The following is a 19,464-nucleotide window of genomic DNA, read 5'->3' on the forward strand; positions in this document are numbered from 1 at the left end:
GAATCAGGAGTGTTACCTGCCTCCCCCAGTGTCTAATCTTGGGTTCACCTGAAGCTTGCAATTTGTTACTGCTGGAGAATGCAAAACTCCTGGGGGAAAGATCTAAATTAGTAAAGTGGACAGAAAACAAAACAAAACAAAACCAACACACAGCAATTTGAGACCTCAAGAGATGATAACACCACAATGAGGGAACAATTCCACAGAATCCAACAGAGATAATATTTTTCTATCAGACAGTTCAAAATTACCATGATAAAAGAAATGGAAGAAATGCAGAAAAAAATGAATGATGTGACAATGTAAAAAATGCATTTGATAAGAATTCTACATCCATTAATGATTTTAAAAAACTCAGTAAAGGCTATATGTGATAAACCCACAGCCAATATCTTACTCAGTGGTCAAAGATTAAGAGTTTTTTTCCTACGGTCTGGTACAAGATAAGGATGTCCACTTTCACCACTATTATTCAACATATTATTGGAAATTCTAGTTAGAGTGCTTAAGCAAGAGAATGATATAAAAGGTAGCCAAATTATTAAAGAACTAAAACTATCACAATAGATGACAATATATGTGATAATATACATTAAAAAAACCCTCCATACACCACTAAATACCTCACTGAGATAATAAATCAATATAGTAAATTGTAGGTACAAAATCAATCTAATTAGTTGCATTTCTATATATAAGTTATGAGCTAGAAGAGAAAGAAATCAAGCAAAGCCCATTCACATTGCAAGAAAAAGAAGTAAATAACTTGGAGTAAGCTTAACAAAGAGGTGAATAATCTATGCATGAAACTATGAGATTTTGTTAAAATAAATAGAAGACACAAGAAATGGAAAGATATTCTCTGCTCATGGATTGGAAGAATTACCATTGCTAAAATGTCATCATACCCAAAGCAGTATATAGAATCAGTGCATTCTCTGTCAGGGAAATAGAGCAAACATTTCAGAAATTCATATACAATCACAAAAGACCCCAGATAGCCAAAGAATCCTGACAAAGAGAGAGTGGTGGTATCGCATTCTTAGACTTCAAACTATCCTGCAAAGCTATAGTAGTCAAAACAGTACACACTGGAACAAAAACAGACAATATACTCCAATGGAATAGAATTGAGAATGCAGAAATAAACCCACACAGGAACGGTTAATTTATGACAAAAAAGCCAAGAGTGCTAACCATAAATAATACAAATTGGAAAGATGGATCTATAAGAAGGACTGAAAAATTGAAAACTGAAGAAATAAACTGAAAATTGAAACCAAAAAATAAATTGTAAGGAAGTATATGTAAAAGACAGTTCTAATTTCATAAAAATATGATTCTTTAAAGCACAATAAATAACATTTTGTTGTGAGGTTTATATCACATGTAGTGGTAGTTGTATCACAACAGTTGTACAGAGGTAGCAAGGGAGTAATATAGAAGATTAATTATGCCTAAACTGGTGTAATATTAATCCAATAGAGATTGTGATTTTAAGGATTTTTTTTATTTTTTAGAGCAACCACTAAAACTTTTTTTAAGTATATGTAAAAATGTAAGAAGTAAAATGCAATGCCAAAATTGTTTTTGAAAATTCTAAATTTCATCTAGAAAGGAGTATTAAAGGAAAGAACAGAAAAGAAAACAGAAAACACATGCCAAAATAGCTGAAAAAATCAATTATATTAAATTGAAATGGATTAAAAGCTCCAGTTAACAGGTAGAGATTGCATTTGAAAAATTAAAATTATAAATTTAACAAGCTAAGTTCACAAAAGCTGCATTTTTATTATATTTGCTTTGATTTTTATTTTGAAATAATTTCTAATATTAATATTTAGAATATGTGGGAATAGAATGGAGAATTTCTGAGTAACTTTTGTCCAGATTCTTCAGTCATCCACCTGTTGGCATACGACAATTCTGTAAATAACTTATTTAAATCCTCTTGGGTCATCAATGCTCAGAGAGCTTAGCTGACTTCCTAAAGGTCATAGATAGTGAGTACTGGTGTTGTAATAATAAACTCAGGCAGTCTAAATCCAGAAGCCATTCTTAAATAGTATATTTTATTCCTTATATGTCTATAAATGCAATTGGTAACTACTGTGTTAATATTCAGATGCAAGTCAATCTGGATTCATTATGTCATTTTGATCTCAATGTATAATTTATTATCCATAAATGATTTTTTTTTCAAAATTCTAATGTGATGTTTTGTTAAAGTGGTAAGCTTATCATGAGGGTTTTTCAAGGTTACAGTGATGTTGCAGTGCTTCAGGTATAATATAGAGAGGGGATCCTGCCTTGGATAGAAGATTAAATTAAATGAAGAAAACGCCCTTTCAAATGCTCAGAATTTACTATATTATCTGGTATTTTGTTGGAATACTCATAATTTCAGTTCCCTGTCTTCCCCTTCCTGTCCAGTCCAAAGGGCATGTGGTATTCTTTAGAAGTTATCCTTATTTATCAAGGAGATTTTCATTGTATTCATAATTGCTTTAGAAATTAAGGTATTTTCCAGATATTAAGAAAATCTTCATAATCTTAAATAGAAGGGGATTGTATGTCTCATTAAAACTTAAAATTCATTAAAATTCTTACACTCCATTAAACTAAGTTAAGCCTCATTAGTGTCTTTCACCCTCTTAAACCAAGCTGAGAATAACTATATATAAAAAAAAGTTGCAGTGTTTTTAGGTTCAAAACCTAGATAAGACTGGTTAGCCATCAAAAGCTAATTACAATGGGCTCATTTAACATTTTTTTCATGGTTGACAAAACACTTAGGTTGTTAAATCAATTTGGCTTTACTTAAATACTTTTAAATATTGTTAAAGTTTGTTAAGCATCATTAATCCAATTATAAAGACAGTAAACACAAGCTATTGTTCAGATTTTAAGAAAATTCTTATTTAGTGTGATGAAATTTATTAAATTTATGAGTAACATATCTTATCTCTCTTTAGAATATTAACTTAAGCTACCCCTATTTAGAGATGAAGACACTGAATCAATGGAATCATAGGCATTTGCTTTACCAGTCTTTACATCCAATGTCATAGAGACTAATTTAAAATCTGCTGCTCTAAAGAAAGTTTGTTCAGTAAGTAGTGCTGGGAAAACTGGGTCGCTAAATGCAAAAGAATGAAGCTTGACTACTATCTCACACCATGCACAAAACCCAACTCTAAATGGATTAAAGAATTAGACATAAGACCCAAAACCATAAAATACATAGAAGGAAATATAGGCAAAACACTATATGACATGCAAGTCAAAGACATCTTTAGAAACAAATCGCCCAAAGCAGTGATAGTGAAGTCAACGATAAACAGCTGGGACTACATCACATTAAAGAGCTTCTGCACAACAAAAGAGACAATAACCAAAACAAAGAGAAACCCCACCAACTAGGAGAAAATTTTTGCACACAACACTAAAGATAAAGGACTGATCACAAAAATCTACAAAGAGCTGATGAGACTCAACAAAAACAAAATAAATAATCCAGTCAAAAAATGGGCAGAAGAGCTAAAAAGAAACTTCTCCAAAGAGGAACTGCAAATGGCCAACATGCATATGAAAAAATGTTCAACATCACTTGTAATCAGGGAAATGCAAATCAAAACTACAGTGAGATACCTTCTTATACCAGTGAGAATGGCACATATTAAAAAAACTAGCAACAACAACTGTTGGCGAGGATATGGAGAAAAAGGAACTCTCCTGCATTGCTGGTGGGAGTGCAAAATGGTTCAACCACTTTGCAGAGCTGTGTGGAGATTTCTGGACCTACTAAACATAGAGCTTCCATATGATCCAGCAATTCCACTCCTAGGTATTTACCCAAAGGACACAGAAACATTAATTCCAAAGGGCACCTGCACCCCTGTGTTTATAGCAGCACTATTTACAATAGCTAAGCTATGGAAACAACCCAAATGCCCCCCCCCAAAAAAAAAAAACTGGATCAAGAAGATATGGTACATATACACAATGAAATATTACTCAGCAATCAAAAAAGATAAACACATGCAGTTTGCAGCAACATGGATGGAGCTAGAAGGGATCATGCTCAGTGAAGTAAGTCAGAAAGAAAAAGAAAAATACCGGATGGTCTCACTCATAGCAGGAATTTAGAAAACCTAAATAAGGTAAAAAGGTAATAAGGTAAAAATAAGGTAAAAATCAAAATCAACAAGCAACTATAAACCACAGACACACTACAGGGGGGAGGGTGAGGGAGAGGAAGGACTAGGGTCAAAATAAGGGGGGGTGTAATTGTATGGGGAATATAACCAAAGTGAAAATGCATACATTGTACAAAAATGAAAAATGATGTAAGAATTATATAAAATAAAAATAAAGTTAAAAAAAGAAAAAAAAGATATTTGAAAGCTACTAGAACTGATCCCAGAAACATAAATAGTATTTTAATAGCTGGAATTTTATGTTTTACTTCATGCCACTTTTTTATGAAAGAAACTCTTTAAATTAAAATTTAATAAAATGTGTTCTTTGGTCAACTCTCCAGAAAAATAGATTGACAAATTCGTATATTCTGTACATTGAGCATGAATGTGTGAAGATCAGTTTTGACCAAGGAATCAATGAATTTGTACAATTTAAACCTTAACTATAATACATATATTCATTCCCACAAGAGACCAAATCAAAGACATAATTTTTTCCACAAATGTCATTAATATTATAAAAATAAACATTGTTCTTCCTTACACTAAAAAAATAAATAAATTCTGCTCTGTTTATGATCCATACTTTCTATGTCTCGCCAATTGATAATGAATGACTAGATAGATGTGGTCATTATATGTGTGTGTAATTATTTGTTAACCAAAGGAGAGAGAATGCACAAGCACTTGAAGGAATCCGCAGTCATTTTTTGGATCATTTGCTATTTTGTGGGCTGTTAGCTTATTTCTGTATTTCAGTACCTTTTGGATTAATATTTAAAATATCTATGCTTTTAAGAAAGTTAAATTTTCTAATGATTACCTTATTGCCTTTTAATTAAAAATGCATCAATCAGAGAAAACTAATATACAAGGAAAATGAAGTGCTTTAAAACTGTTAAAAGTAACTTTTTAAAAATTTCAACAAGTATACAAGTATTTTTGTTTAATCATGAAATGTTGCTACTTTATTATTCAGGGGTCAGATAATTACTGAAGTCATTAAGGACAGTTAACTTGAATTAACTATCAGTGCCAGTCTCCACCAGGTTGTAGTAGCAATGTGAGAACTGTGTAAAAAAGGACATGTCCTTAACTCAAAACCCTATATTATGATTCCCTTATAACTTGCCGAATGCTTTTTATAGCATTTTTTCACTGATACTTCTATTGCTATTGGGCAGGGCAAATAAAAATTCCTAAGTGGGGGAAGTAACTTATGTTGCATGTGGGTCTCCTATGGAATCTTTTCCCCTTCCAGACTCCATGCTAAACTGACCAGTAAATGAATGAGAAGAGTGGCCTCTAACATGGTGTGTGTTTTCTCCAATTACCTTAAGAATCCAAGTAACATATTTTTTTCCTCATAGGGTTAGGTGTAAATTGCCTCTTTAGAAAGTATATTCAAATGTGCCACTTTTTTTGCTAGAAACTGCATAGACGTGTAAGGCTTCTTAACTTTTACAAGGTTTATCTCTTAAGTTTGTGCATGCTGTATCTTACTAAGACAGCTGCTTTGCCTATCAACTAGCATGATGTCATAGATGGATGAGCCAGCCAGATATTCTGAGGAATAACAAGGTAGCAAAGTTTTTCTGGGCTACATGATGACAGGGAACATAAGAGCTGACATATGCTCCAGTGAGACAGTCAAGGTTTTCTGCAGTTCCTGAACATCATTATCTTGATAGGAATTCTGAAGAATGCCACAGATACTGGTTTTGTCCATTAAAAACTTTCCCCACAGCTTTCCATAGTAGTTGGGCCAGTTTGCACTCTCACCAGCAGTGCAGGAGAGTTCCTTTTTCTCCACATCCTCGCCAACAGTTGTTGTTGCTAGTTTTTTTTAATATGTGCCATTTTCACTGGTGTAAGATGGTATCTCACTGTAGTTTTGATTTGCATTTCCCTGATTACAAGTGATGTTGAACATTTTTTCATATGCATGTTGGCCATTTGCATTTCCTCTTTGGAGAAGTTTCTTTTTAGCTCTTCTGCCCATTTTTTTTGACTGGATTATTTACTTTGTTTTTGTTGAGTCTCATCAGCTCTTTGTAGATTTTTGTGATCAGTCATTATTTAGTGTTGTGTGCAAAAATTTCTCCTAGTTGGTGGGGTTTCTCTTTGTTTTGGTTATTGTCTCTTAGGTTGTGCAGAAGCTCTTTAATTTGATGTAGTCCCAGCTGTTTATCTTTGCCTTCACTATCAGTGCTTTGGGTGATGTGTCTTTAAAGATGTTAGTAAGGTGTATGTCATGTAGTGTTTCGCATATATTTTCCTTCTGTATATTTTAGAGATTCCTCAACCTTGCTAAGATGGAGCTTCCATATGATCCAGCAATTCTACTCCTAGGTATTTACCCAAAGAACACAGAAACATTAATTCCAAAGGGCATCTGCACCCCTGTGTTTATATCAGCACTATTTGTAATAGCTAAGCTATGGAAACAACCCAAATGCCCAAAAATAGATGACTGGATCAAGAAGATATGGTACATATACACAATGGAATATTACTCAGTAATCAAAAAAGATAAACTCATGCAATTTGCAGCAATGTGGATGGAGCTGGAGGGGATCATGCTCAGCGAAATAAGCCAGAAAAAAAAAAAAATACCAGATGGTCTCATTCATAGCAGGAACTTAGAAAACCTAAATAAGGGACCAGGGAAAAGACGTTCTAATAAAGTAAAAATCAAAAACAACAAGCAACTATAAACCAGAGCCACACTACAGGGGGTGGGGGGAGGAGGGAGTAGGATCAAAATAAGGGGGGTGGGAATTGTATGGGGACTAAAACCAAGATGAAAATGCATACATTGTGCAAAAAATGAAAAATGATGTAAAAATATATAAAATGAAAACAAAAAACTTTCCCCACCACAATTGTGATTGGTAAAACTACCTTATTAGCTTTATAATAATATCCAATAATACAGTTGCAAGGCCTGTCTGGCTTTTGAATCAGTCCTAAAAGGTAAATTAATGGGTTGCAGTAGAAATCATCACTGAATTTTCCAGTTAGTTGATAGTAGCATTGATTTCTCCTTAACTCCTGAAATAGAATATTACTTTTAATTTAGTATCTGGTGCAGGTGTGGCATAATGGCTTCCCTTGGTGCACCCACTATAATGACCCTCATGTCACAGGAACCAATTTGGACGTTGTTTCAATAGTAGGTATATATCAGGAAAAATATAATATTTAACCATGGTTTCATTGATTGCCTTGTGATTACCTATATCCTATTTCCTTCTTTTAACTGACCTCCAAATACCCTTCATTATAACCAGTGAATCATAGTGGAGCTTTGGAGCTCTAGGAATTAGCTTTAGTTCAAAGCTAACCTCCAACAATTCCTAGAATATCTGGGTATTTTTTTTCCTCAGGCATGTTCACCTTTCTGATACTTAAGCAATTTCTGCAGTGCTTTTGGGTAAAGGCTATCTTTTTTCAGAGTAGGTCTTTTGGTCTTCATTTGGGCTATGATCGGATAACATCTCTGTGAAAGGCCTGCAGGCAATGAGGGTTGGTAAGTTTGGGTCTTTATGAGAATTCAGCATTCTTGAGGTGAAAGGTTTTATGGACAGTATATTGATTTTCCCAAATATACAATGGCAGCTCTGTAAGTTATGAAGTCTTGCTTAGGGATAATGTTTCTTATTTTTTTCCATGAAGATAGCTGTTTTAATTCACCAACATTTCTATAAAAATATTACACACATAGTAGTGCCAGAGACCCTATATCACAAATTATACTGAGGTATGCAATAAGACCTGCTTGAATTTGACAATTCCTAGTGCTGCCGTGTTCATGATACTGGGCTTGGTAGAGGGGGTGATTTTTTTTTTTTTAAGATTTATTTTATTTATACAAGAACCGGGGTACAGGCCAGATGAGCGGGAGGGTGAGAGTATTTACCAGAGACAGAGCACGGAACAGAACAGGCAGACTGATGAAATACACTGCTGAGGGGAGTGGCGGGCCAGACAGGAGAGGTCTGCTCGCCATGTGAATTGCTCTGAGGCCAGCAGGGATCAAACCAGCGCTGCAGAGGCTGCAGACAGCTTCAGCGCTGCGCTCAGCACCTGTGCCACCAGGGAGGCCCAGAGAGGGAGATATTGACAGATGCAGCCTCTGCCCACACGGTGGGGGGGTAGGTGGTGCAGGGGGAAAGGGGCACATGCTGGGTTGGTGTGTGTGTGTGTGAGGGTGAGGATGAGGGAATAGGGCCAGGAAAGCACCAACTTGGCAGCCTGGACACTGGGTGTAAAAATTTCTGGAAGAGATAGATGCATGTGATGACAAAGGAGGCACTTTGTGATATGTTGGAATCAGACAAGCAGGTTAAGTGATGGTGAGGTGGTAGAACATTTTTTTTTAATCATCAATATGGAAAGGAAATGAAAACCTGATCTCACCTAGAAGGTCTCCTTTTTTTTTTTGGTCTACATGCTTTTACCAAAATGACCATTACTTAGGGTTCCCACTTTTTTCCAATCATACCTTGATAATTGTGATGACATCTGTTGGAGCTTTACATCTAACTAGCACTTTAACTTTGTACCCCTTACACTCAGACTCAGCATTTTACTGTGGCTATAGATGACAAAGAACTTTCTAAAGTTTCCAAAGATATTTTCTGATTCCTTGTCTTTTTTCCACATTTTGAGTCAGGCATTTAAGAGCATTAGGTTCTTATTTTCTCTCAATATGATTTAGGGTTTTCACAAGCAGTATTCCTTTTCTTGTAATCCCTATCATGATATAACCGCTAATGGACAGGTGCTTGATGTTCAAATATAAAGACAATAAATACATCAAAATATATGAAGTATATTTTTCAATTTATATAAACATTCAGTCTTTTGGAGAACTGTTCTGAAAAATTAGAGGTTTCATTTGGGATCCCAAAAAATAATATGTTAAACCAAGTATGATCAAATAATTTTTTGTGTTTCAGATCTAACTCTAAACCAAAATTCATTTTCGTTTATTAAGCCTAAGTACAAATTAGAAATTTATTCAGTCAAAAGGCTAAGTTTAAAATATGGGAAACAGACTTTAATCAACTTCTACTTTAAAACCAGTGTTAATATCAACCCACTCAAATTTTTATTTCTATTTCAGAATGTGAACAATTAGAAATAAGGAATAATATCTACTATAAAAATTATGTTCTGAGTCTCTTCATCTAAAAATACCGAATAAACCTATTTGAATCATTAAAATTATGGATTAAAAAGCTTTTGTTGTATATAATTGCCTTTTTATAATACCCTCCCCCATGCTATAGTCAACCTTGAACTACACAGCCTATTATGAATGTAAGAACTTGATTTAACTAACAGCTAAGAATGATTTATAATTAGTGTATCAATTATTCATTTGTAAATGTTTCCAAGCTACAAAGATTATGTATACAATTTATCACATAAGCAGGGCAATTTCTTCACAAGATAAATATGCTTTGTAAATTATTTCTCATAAGCAAAGGTAAAATTAAGCTGACCCCTTTCTGAAGTATCAAAATGGGTATCAGTTGGACCCAAATTAATTTTTCCTGTAGCATTAAAAACAGTTTCTAATAGCCTTACAATCTTTTGATATTTAATATCCATATATTTGCATATAAATCACTCTAAGTTATCATTTATATTTATGTGGAAAGACTGCTACAAAATGTGGTGAATGTTAAAAGAAGCAATAAATGAATCTATTCTTTGAAAAGACTTCTCTCCTAAGACTGCATCAGTGACTTCCATATTAAATATTCTTAGTTTATGCCTCTCAACAGTTTTTCTTTTTTTTTTTTTTTAATTTATCTGATTTTATTTTTTTTTTTTTTTATTTTTTTTTAAATATTAATTTTATTTTTATATTCCCCATACAATTGCAATGCCATTCTGCCCCAATCCTTTCCCTCGCCCCACCCAAAAAGGTCTCTGGTTCATAGTTTTTTGTTGATTTTGATTTTCACTTTCTTATATTCATTTTCCTGGTCCTTATTTTAAGTTTCTAGATTCCTGCTATGAGTGAGACCATCCGGTATTTTTCTTTTCTTTTTGCTTATTCGCTGAGCATGATCTTCCAGTGCCATCATTTGCTGCAAATTGATGTGTTTATCTTTTTTGAATGCTGAGTAATATTCCATGGTATATATGTACCCACATTTCTTGATCAGTCATCTATTTGGGCATTTTGGGTTGTTTCCAAGCTTAGCTATGTAAACAGTGCTGCTATAAACATAGGAGTGCAGGTGCTCTTTGGAATTGATGTTTCTGTGTCCTTTGGGTAAATACCTAGGAGTGGAATTGCTGGATCATATGGAAGCTCTATGTTTAGTAGGTCCAGAAATCTCCAACAGCTCTCCATAGTGGTTGGACCAGTTTGCACTCCCACCACAGTGCACAAGAGTTCCTTTTTCTTCCACATCCTCGCCAATTTGTTGTTGCTAGTTTTTTTAATATGTGCATTCTCACTGGTGTGAGATGGTATCTAGGTAGTTTTGATTTGCATTTCCCTGATACAAGTGATGTTGAACATTTTTTCATATGTCTGTTGGCCATTTGATTTCCTCTTCCAGAAGTTTTCTTTTTAGCTCTTCTGCATTTTTGACTGGATTATATTCTTTGTTGTTGCTGAGTCTCATCAGCTCTTTGCAGATTTTTTGTGATCAGTCCTTTATCATTAGTGTTGTGTGCAAAATGTTCTCCAGTTGGTGGGGTCTTCTCTTTGTTTTTGTATTGTCATTTTTGCTGTGCAGAAGCTCTTAATTTGATGTAGTCCCAGCTGTTTATCTTTCTCTTCACTATCACTGCTTTGGGTGATGTGTCCTGTAAAGATGTCTTTGATGTGCAAATCCCGTGTGTTTCGCCTATATTTCCTTTATGTATTTTATGGTTTCAGGTCTTATGTCTAGTTCTTTATCCATTTTGAGTTGATTTTTGTGTATGGTGTGAGGTAGTGGCCAAGCTTCATTCTTTTGCATGTAGCGACCCAGTTTTCCCAGCACCATTTATTGAACAAACTTTCTTTGCTCCAATGCATAGTTATTGCTCCTTGTCAAAGATTAGTTGACCATAAATCTGTGGGTTTATTTCTGGATTTTTATTCGATCCATTGGTCTGTATGTCTGTTCTTGTTCCAATACATGCAGTTTTTGATGATTATGGCTTTGTAGTTAGTTTGAAGTCTGGGAGTGTGATGCCTCCATTTCCTTCTTTTTTTTTCAGTAGAGCTTTGGCTATTCGGGGTTTTTGGTGATTCAACAGTTTTTCTAATGCTCTAATGTTTCACACATAGCAAGCTGACCACAAATCAAACCATTTTATACTGCTTCTAGTCAGTAACCTAAAAAAGACTTTTGGAGTCAGAATTTACCTGAAAAATTTGTAGATGATATATGATGCCAACTAGCATATTTCCCTAATTTTCCTTAACTGTTAAGGCTCTAAGATTGAGAGCAAAAGCCGAACATGTCTATGTTGAAGCAAAAGCATATCAATGAATAATTTCCTCATAGCTTGTGAAATATAGTTGATGGTCAATTATTGTTGCATGCCCTCTAATGTATTGTTCTAGAATCTCTCTAACCATTTGGGAAAAATTTGGAGATTGTGTCATAAATATTTAGAAATTGTATCATAATACCTGGTATTAAGGGTTGAATTGTGTCTGTCCATCAATACATAATTCCTAACCCTGGGTACTTGTGAATGTGATCTCATTTGAAATATCATTGCAGGTGTAATCAAGATAAGGTCACACTCAATTAGGGTGGGCCTTATTCCATGAGACTGGTGTCCTTAAAGAAGAGGAGAAAAGACATGGGTAGAAGACAGAAGAGATGATGTCATGTGATTATGAAAGTAGGCCTGGGCGTGACGCATCTGTAAGCTAAGGATCACCAAGAAATGCAACATCAGAAGCTAAAGAAAGGTATGTAACAGATTCTTTCTTTGAGCTCAGAGAGTGTATGGATCAGTGACACCTTCTAGCTCCAGAACCGTGAGAAAGTAAATTTCTATGGTTTTAAGTCACACACTTAGTGGTAATTTGTTATGGTAACCCTAGGAACCTAATAAACCTGAATGTCAATGACACTCCTTTCCCTTGTGACTATGAAGGCCTTTTTAAAAATACTTGTTTTTTTTTTTAAAGAACAATGAATATATTAGCAGCTATTAACATATATTCCAGAAAAAGAAAGATTCTCTGAAGAAATGAGAGAAACAAACATATTATTGTTGAGGATAAAGAAAATTAAAAAGTATGAGAACCTATCCAAAATGGAGTGATGCAGCCAGGTCTGACCATTGCATCCTTCATTTTCAAGGCAGAGTGGGAGAGCCTATTAACTGGAAAAGGAAAAAAAGTATAGATTGGTGATGGTGTTGAAAACACCAACCTAATTACAACTGTATTGAGGACCAAGGCAACCTTTCCCATGATATTTACTTTAAGACCAAAGTTTAGAGGTAATTGGATAAAATAAATTTGTTACATGGAATAGAAATATTAGGGAAGTCTGCAAGCATTATTAATGTTCACCATTTACTGGTGTTAATTGGTTAGGTTAGTGAGCATTAGTAAAAGTATTTAGTTTTCAAAAAATTATTTTTTTTTTGTTTGTTTGTTTTACCTTTTAATATGTCTTATTTCTTAATCAAAATAGTTATGAATCCCATTTCAAAAACAAACACTTTATAATTTTCAAGGTTGCCTGAAGTATTATCATGAAAATGATCATTCAGTTCTAATTTTATGATTTGTCAATACTTTTACTACTGCCCTTATTTATTTATTTATTTATTTATTTTTAAATAATAAATTTTATTTTTATATTCCCCATACAATTGCAACCCCCCATTTTGACCCCAATCCCTCCCCTCTCCCCCCAAAAAAAGTGTCTCTGGTTCATAGTTTTTTGTTGATTTTGATTTTCACTTTCTTATAGTTATTCATTTTCCTGGTAAAAAATTATTTCTCTTACATGTAATATGGTGATAATATAAATACAAATGATATAGTAATAAAGAAAATTTTTGTGCTTACAATGGACCATTTGAAAACTGTAATTATCTGGAATAACTTATTTTATCTACTCCTTGCTAAATCTTCATTGATATCTTATGGCAGCTATGGTCATTAAACAAAAGCCCTGAAGTTAGGAAAAAGCTATTTTAGAAATGAAATTTTACTTAATATACTCAGATACAGAAGGAAGAGTCCATGTCTGTCAAAGAGACTTGAGGCTTGAGGTTGTGAGAGGATATGTTTGGACACCTCTTGATGAGCCTCAGGAACAGAGAAGATAAGATGCATTAAGTCACTTTCTCCTAAAACTCATTTTTCATTATATTTACCATAAACAGTTATCCTTATGTATTCTGTGGAAAGTGATAATGGAGATTTATCAAAAAAAAAAAATGGCAACGCCATATGATCCAAAATACTACTGTTAGGTATTTACCCAAAGACTATGAAAACACTAATTTAAAAAGTCATGCTCTCTTATGTTTATAGCAGCTTTATTCACAATAGTCAAATCATAGAACAAACTTAAAAACTCATTGTCAGAGGCTAGATAACAAACTATAGAATATAAACCGCATAGAATACTACTCAGGTATTAAAAAAGGTGAAATGTTATCTTTTAGGATAAAGTAGATACATCTTGATGTGATTATGTTATGTGAAATAGGTCAGAAAGTGAAAGTTACTGTGGTTTTTCACTTGTGGAATATAAATAACCAAAGAAAACAAGCTGGTGAACAGAATAAAAAATAATTCTTGGACTCTGAAAAATATAATAGTTACCGGTGGGATAGGGTATGAATAGGGAGGAGAGGTTGGGGGGAAGGGAAGGTTATCAGGTATTGGCACTGGGGGTTTGGTGGAAGGTGAATGAAACATGGGGCAATGTTGAGATGTGAAGTTGTGCTCCCCTGAACCATATAATTGCATAGACTGAGGGCAAGTTAATGAAATTGGGGAAAAATGAAATTTTACAAGGTGAATGTAATAGAACTCATATATCATTTTAATTTAATAGCAATTTGTTAGCACATTTATTTTGTTATTATCCATGATGAATAAAACCATATGCTAATTTAAACAAACTACTAGGACTTTCTAAATAAAACCTTAACTGACTTTGCAGCCAGTTTTTTGATGGTTTAATGAACTAACCAAATTATAAAAAGTATTAGTCTATTCTACTACTACCGACTTTGAAATATACTTTAATTTTCATGGTAATATTTTCTTTTGTACAAAGTACTGTATTTCATAGTGCTAAGTAGGACCTAAAGTTATATGGATGGCAAGTCAGCTGTAAATATACAGAGTTGGAATTACTTAAGTGGAGATCTAATAAAACCCAGAAATTTATATGCAGCAGGTCCTTCAATAACATTGTTTTGTTATAACATTGATGAGAAAAAAATCTTGACCAACATTGAACAAAATGACAATATTTAAATGATGTTATTCAAGGACCTACTTTCCTGTGTTTCATTTTGCTTGAAGTTGCTATTTCCAAGAACCTATTTAGGACTATTAAGTGTGGACTTAACTGTTATATAACTGTCAGAAAAATTAGTTCAAACTTGAAACAGCCAAGAAAGATTACTATATTATTGAGTACAGTTCTGGTCTAAACTGTTTATTGCCGAGGCAGTTTTCACACTAAAGGGACAAGAAGTTAGACTTTTGTCTGAAAAGAAGCAAGTAATGTCCACGATAGAAAATACTAAAGATTACTCTCTGTGGACGTATGGTATATAAGCAGTGTCAGATCTAATACAGAAATCTTACTCTAACATTTCTTTGTTTAATCTCGTATACTTTTAATGCCATAGGCTCTTGAACCAGTCACATTGTTGACTGATTTCCTTATTAGTTAATGATTTCAATAAAATCTTTGATATATTCATTTTAAATTTATAAGAATCATGTTTTTCAACTTTTGAAAGTTATGCTTTCTTTGTTTGGAGATTATCTGCTGAGATGCCCAAATGGACTCATGACAGACCCAGGTGTATTATCTTGTAGGAGACCTGTACCCCAAGGGCTGTTTCAATTTAGGCATGTCCAGTTTTGTTGCCTAGAGTGAAACTCAAGTGACAGTGTTAACTTTTCTGACTCTCCAGGTTTTTGTTTCCTACTGTTTTTGTTTTTGTTTCTGCTTTATGCATAGCTTATAGTTTATTCCCCATTGGTGGTAACAATGGATAGGAGTCAGATACTGTGGTTTAAAACATTTGGTAAGATACCTGTTCTATGGATGATGATGATCTGTCTTCTCTTAGGAGATAAATGATAGAACTTGATTTGTTATTTTTCTTTTTTCTATTCTATTTTGATTAAATTTTCTGTCCAGTGGGAAGGAAGAAAATTCCTTGATTTTTGAACTGGTGAGTTTTGTTTCTCTACCAACTTTTTTTTTCTTTTTTTTTTTTTTTAAAGAGTTATTTATTTATTTATTTATACAAGCACTGGGCACAGTCAGAAGCGCGGAGGGGTGAGAGAATTCACCAGAGCCAGAGCGGGGAGCAGAGCAGGCAGAAGGACCGAAGGACACTGCTGAGGGGAGCAGCGGGCGGCAGGAGAGGTCTGCACGCCATGTGGGACCCTCCTCCAGGGCCGGGGAGCAGCTGGGGATCGAACCGGCACCACAGAGGCTGCGGGCAGCTTCTCAACCCGGTGCTCAACCGTGCGCCACTGGGGAGGCCCCTTCTCTACCAACTTTTGCCTGAAACTAAAATTGCAGAATTGAAAGTGTAAGTTCTCTTTACATCTGTGTTTATGTTTGTGTGTCTGTTACTCAACAAAGTGTTTTTTTTTTTTTTTTTGACAAATGTGAAGTATTTTCCTATCTCTGGCATTATAATGTTTCTTAATTCTGTAGATTGGTTTTTCAAGAACAAACAAGTACTTAACATAAATTATGTATTTTTAAGAACCACAGTAAAACTTTTTTCCTAATACTTCAAAAATTTTAGTCACCTCCTCTAAAAATAATCTGCCTTACAGATACTATTAGTTCAAAAACATTTGAAGATTTAAGTTACAAAATCAAAATGAATCTTCAGCAAATAATACTGATTTATAATTTTGATTTAAAAAAGCAGTGAGTATTTTTCCTCTGATATATTATTGTCAAGTATATTACAAAAGCACATATTTTTTATAAGATTATTTATTGTAAGATTTAGGTTTGTATCCTCATGAAAGAACTAGTGAGTGACTCTGATACTTTTATTAGCTTACTGATCAAATAAGCTGATGTTTCTACATGATGTTTAATCTTATGAAAAGTGTAAATTAGTGTTGAACTAAGTTGAATCACAATACTGACAGAAGCTTTTATGTAACAGTGGCTATGTTTTGCATTTCCTATTTTTTTTTTTAAGATTTATTGATTTATGCATACAATAGCTGGGGTACAGGCCAGAGATGCGGGGGTGAGAGGACTCACCAGAGACAGAGCGGGGAAAAGAACAAGCAGATTGACCCAAGTACACTGCTGAGGGGAACAGCGGGCAAGTCAGGAGAGGTCTGCTGCTCCATGTGGGTGGGTTGCTCCCTGGCTGGCTGGGTATAGACTGGTGCTGCAGAGGCTGCAAATTGCTTCATATTGCAGTGCTTAACCATTGTGCCACCAGGGAGGCCCCTGCATTTCCTATTTTGAACAGAAGCTAAGTATATTTTATATTTATATTAAATAATATTAATTAATGGATAATTTTTATACCCTAGATAATTTCTAACATTGGATACTGAAAGATGATTGATGCTTAAGGATAACTTTAAGATTTATACTTTTGCTTCTTGATCTTACATGCTATAGAATGGAAATACTGTTGAATAATTTTTGTGACGGTATTAATTATTTCTGCCACTTTAAGGAAAGTAAAGTGTATCTGTACAAAGTCATCTTAATGTATACTTAAAAGCTTTGCTATTCTGCTAATATGTTTGCATCTGACAGTTTTCAGTTCTTTTCCTCTCAATTTTCCCTATGTGTAGAAGTTATTACTTTGGTGAAATACTATAACTAATATGGGTTGGTGAGATTATCCTAGGAGCATCATGGCAGAGAAATCTAACTACTTAAAATACAAACAAAATGTAATTACTTAAAAAAAGTGATTTGATACTTTTACTGTCAGTTATTAATACAAATATTAATATAAATATTTTGTTGTTTCTGTTAAGTTTTAAATTTGTTTTAGAATCTTTATCTTCTATATAGAGGTTCATTAGGAGACATTCTGTGTATTTCCAGTGTAATTGTTTTTTTTTTTTCATGTTGACATTATTATGTCCTTAATGACTATTTTTTTCCCTTTGTAATTATCTGTACTCCAGACTTTTGTTTTGTGGTTACAGTGTTAATTGTGGCAAACTTTCTACATCTGTTTTTCTGTGCTTACATTGACTTACCATCATTTGACTAAACAGGTTGTAGGCTTTCCTCCACCCCTTTAATGTTTTGTTACTGTCTCATATTCTAGGTTATGTTTCTGGTTCTATATTACTCTAAATCACATTGCCCAAGTTATTCTTTTCTTTTGCTTCTCCTGTTCATATAGAAGAACTCCTTTCAACATTTTTTTCTTCCAACAACGTTTTATTTTTTTTATATTATTTCTACATCATTGTTCATTTTTAAACAATATTTGCTTCCCCCCACCCTCAGGTGTAATCCCCATGGAATTTCCTTCACCAGTGCACCCATGCACCATCACCACAGCCCCCTGTGCTCCTCCCTCACTCCGTCTGATCCCTCTCCCTCCTTCTCCCCTGCAGTGTGTCTCTGACTTAGAATTGTCCGTTTTTGCTTTATTGTGTTTTGTACTGTTACTATTTTTTTATACTGATATCTTATTTGGTTTCCCTATATTCCTGCTATAAGTGAAACCATCCTATATTTTTCTTTTTCTTCTGGTTTATTTCACTGAGCTTAATTCCTTCTAGCTCCATCCACGTTGCTGTGAATGGCATGAGTTTATCTTTTTTGATTGCTGCGTAATATTCCATTGTGTATATGTACCACATCTTCTTGATCCAGTCATCTATTTTTGGGCATTTGGGTTGTTTCCACATTTTACAAGTAGTGCTACAATAAACATAGGTGTACAGGTGTTCTTTTGAATCAATGTTTTTGTATCCTTTGGGTAGATCCCTAGTAGTGGAATTGCTGGGTTGTATGGTAGCTCCATTTTTAGTAGACTAAGACTGAGGAACTCCAGAGAGCTTTCCATAGTGGTTGGACCAGTTTGCACTTCCACCAGCAATGTACGAGAGTTCCTTTTTTACCTTATCCTCGCCAACATGGTGTTGTTGCTAGTTTTTTTGATATGTGCCATTCTTACTGGTGTAAGGTGGTATCTCAATGTGGTTTTAATTTGTATTTTCCTGATTAAAAGGGATGCTTTCAACATTTCTTGTAGGCCAGGACTGTTGGTAATCTCTATTAACTTTTTGTTTATCAGAGAAAACCTTCATTTCTGCGTCATACTTGAATGACAATTTGCAGTTAGAGTTTTTCGTCTGTAGATTTTATTTTAAAACAATTTTGTTTCAAGTTTTCAAAGACCATTGATGAATAAAACAATAGATTACAAAAGAAGAGATGAAAAATGTAAAAAAGCTAAGCATAATTTTTGGAAATTAAGCATTTGCTTAAAAATGATTAACTTTAAAAATTAATTGGTAAGCTTAAAAATCAATACACATATTAATAGTAAATTGGATATAAGAGTGAGTGATTTTGATAATGTAATTTGGTAAATTTCTAAATCCAACAAGAGTAGGGCATATAAAAGAATTGTTTTTAAAATTTGTATATTTCTAATAATTTTTAGAATGAGGGGTTAAAGATTATAGAAGATAATTGTCAAATAGCTGATGACAGAATTTTCTAGTGTTGAGAAAGCTGTGTCTACAAATTGACAAAACACACTGTGTACTAAGCAATGATAATAGAAAAAATCTACATTCAGAATGCAGTAGTAAAACTGCATACCATTAAGAACAATGAATAATATTTAAAATATTTCAAAGTGAAAACACAGATTCACTCTCAGAAGTTACAATCATATTTAATCCTGCAGGGGAGGAGAAGGGAGAGGGATCAGAGGGAGGAAGGGAGGAGCACAGGGGACTGTGGTGATGGTACATGGGTGTATTAGTGAGGGAAATTCTATGGGAACTATACCTTGGGTGAGGGGAAGCAAACATTGTATAAAA

The sequence above is a fragment of the Talpa occidentalis genome, unplaced genomic scaffold, assembly GCF_014898055.3.
Source record: "Talpa occidentalis isolate TD23 unplaced genomic scaffold, MPIMG_talOcc4v2.1 talOcc4.3, whole genome shotgun sequence".
Classification (NCBI taxonomy): Eukaryota; Metazoa; Chordata; class Mammalia; order Eulipotyphla; family Talpidae; genus Talpa; species Talpa occidentalis.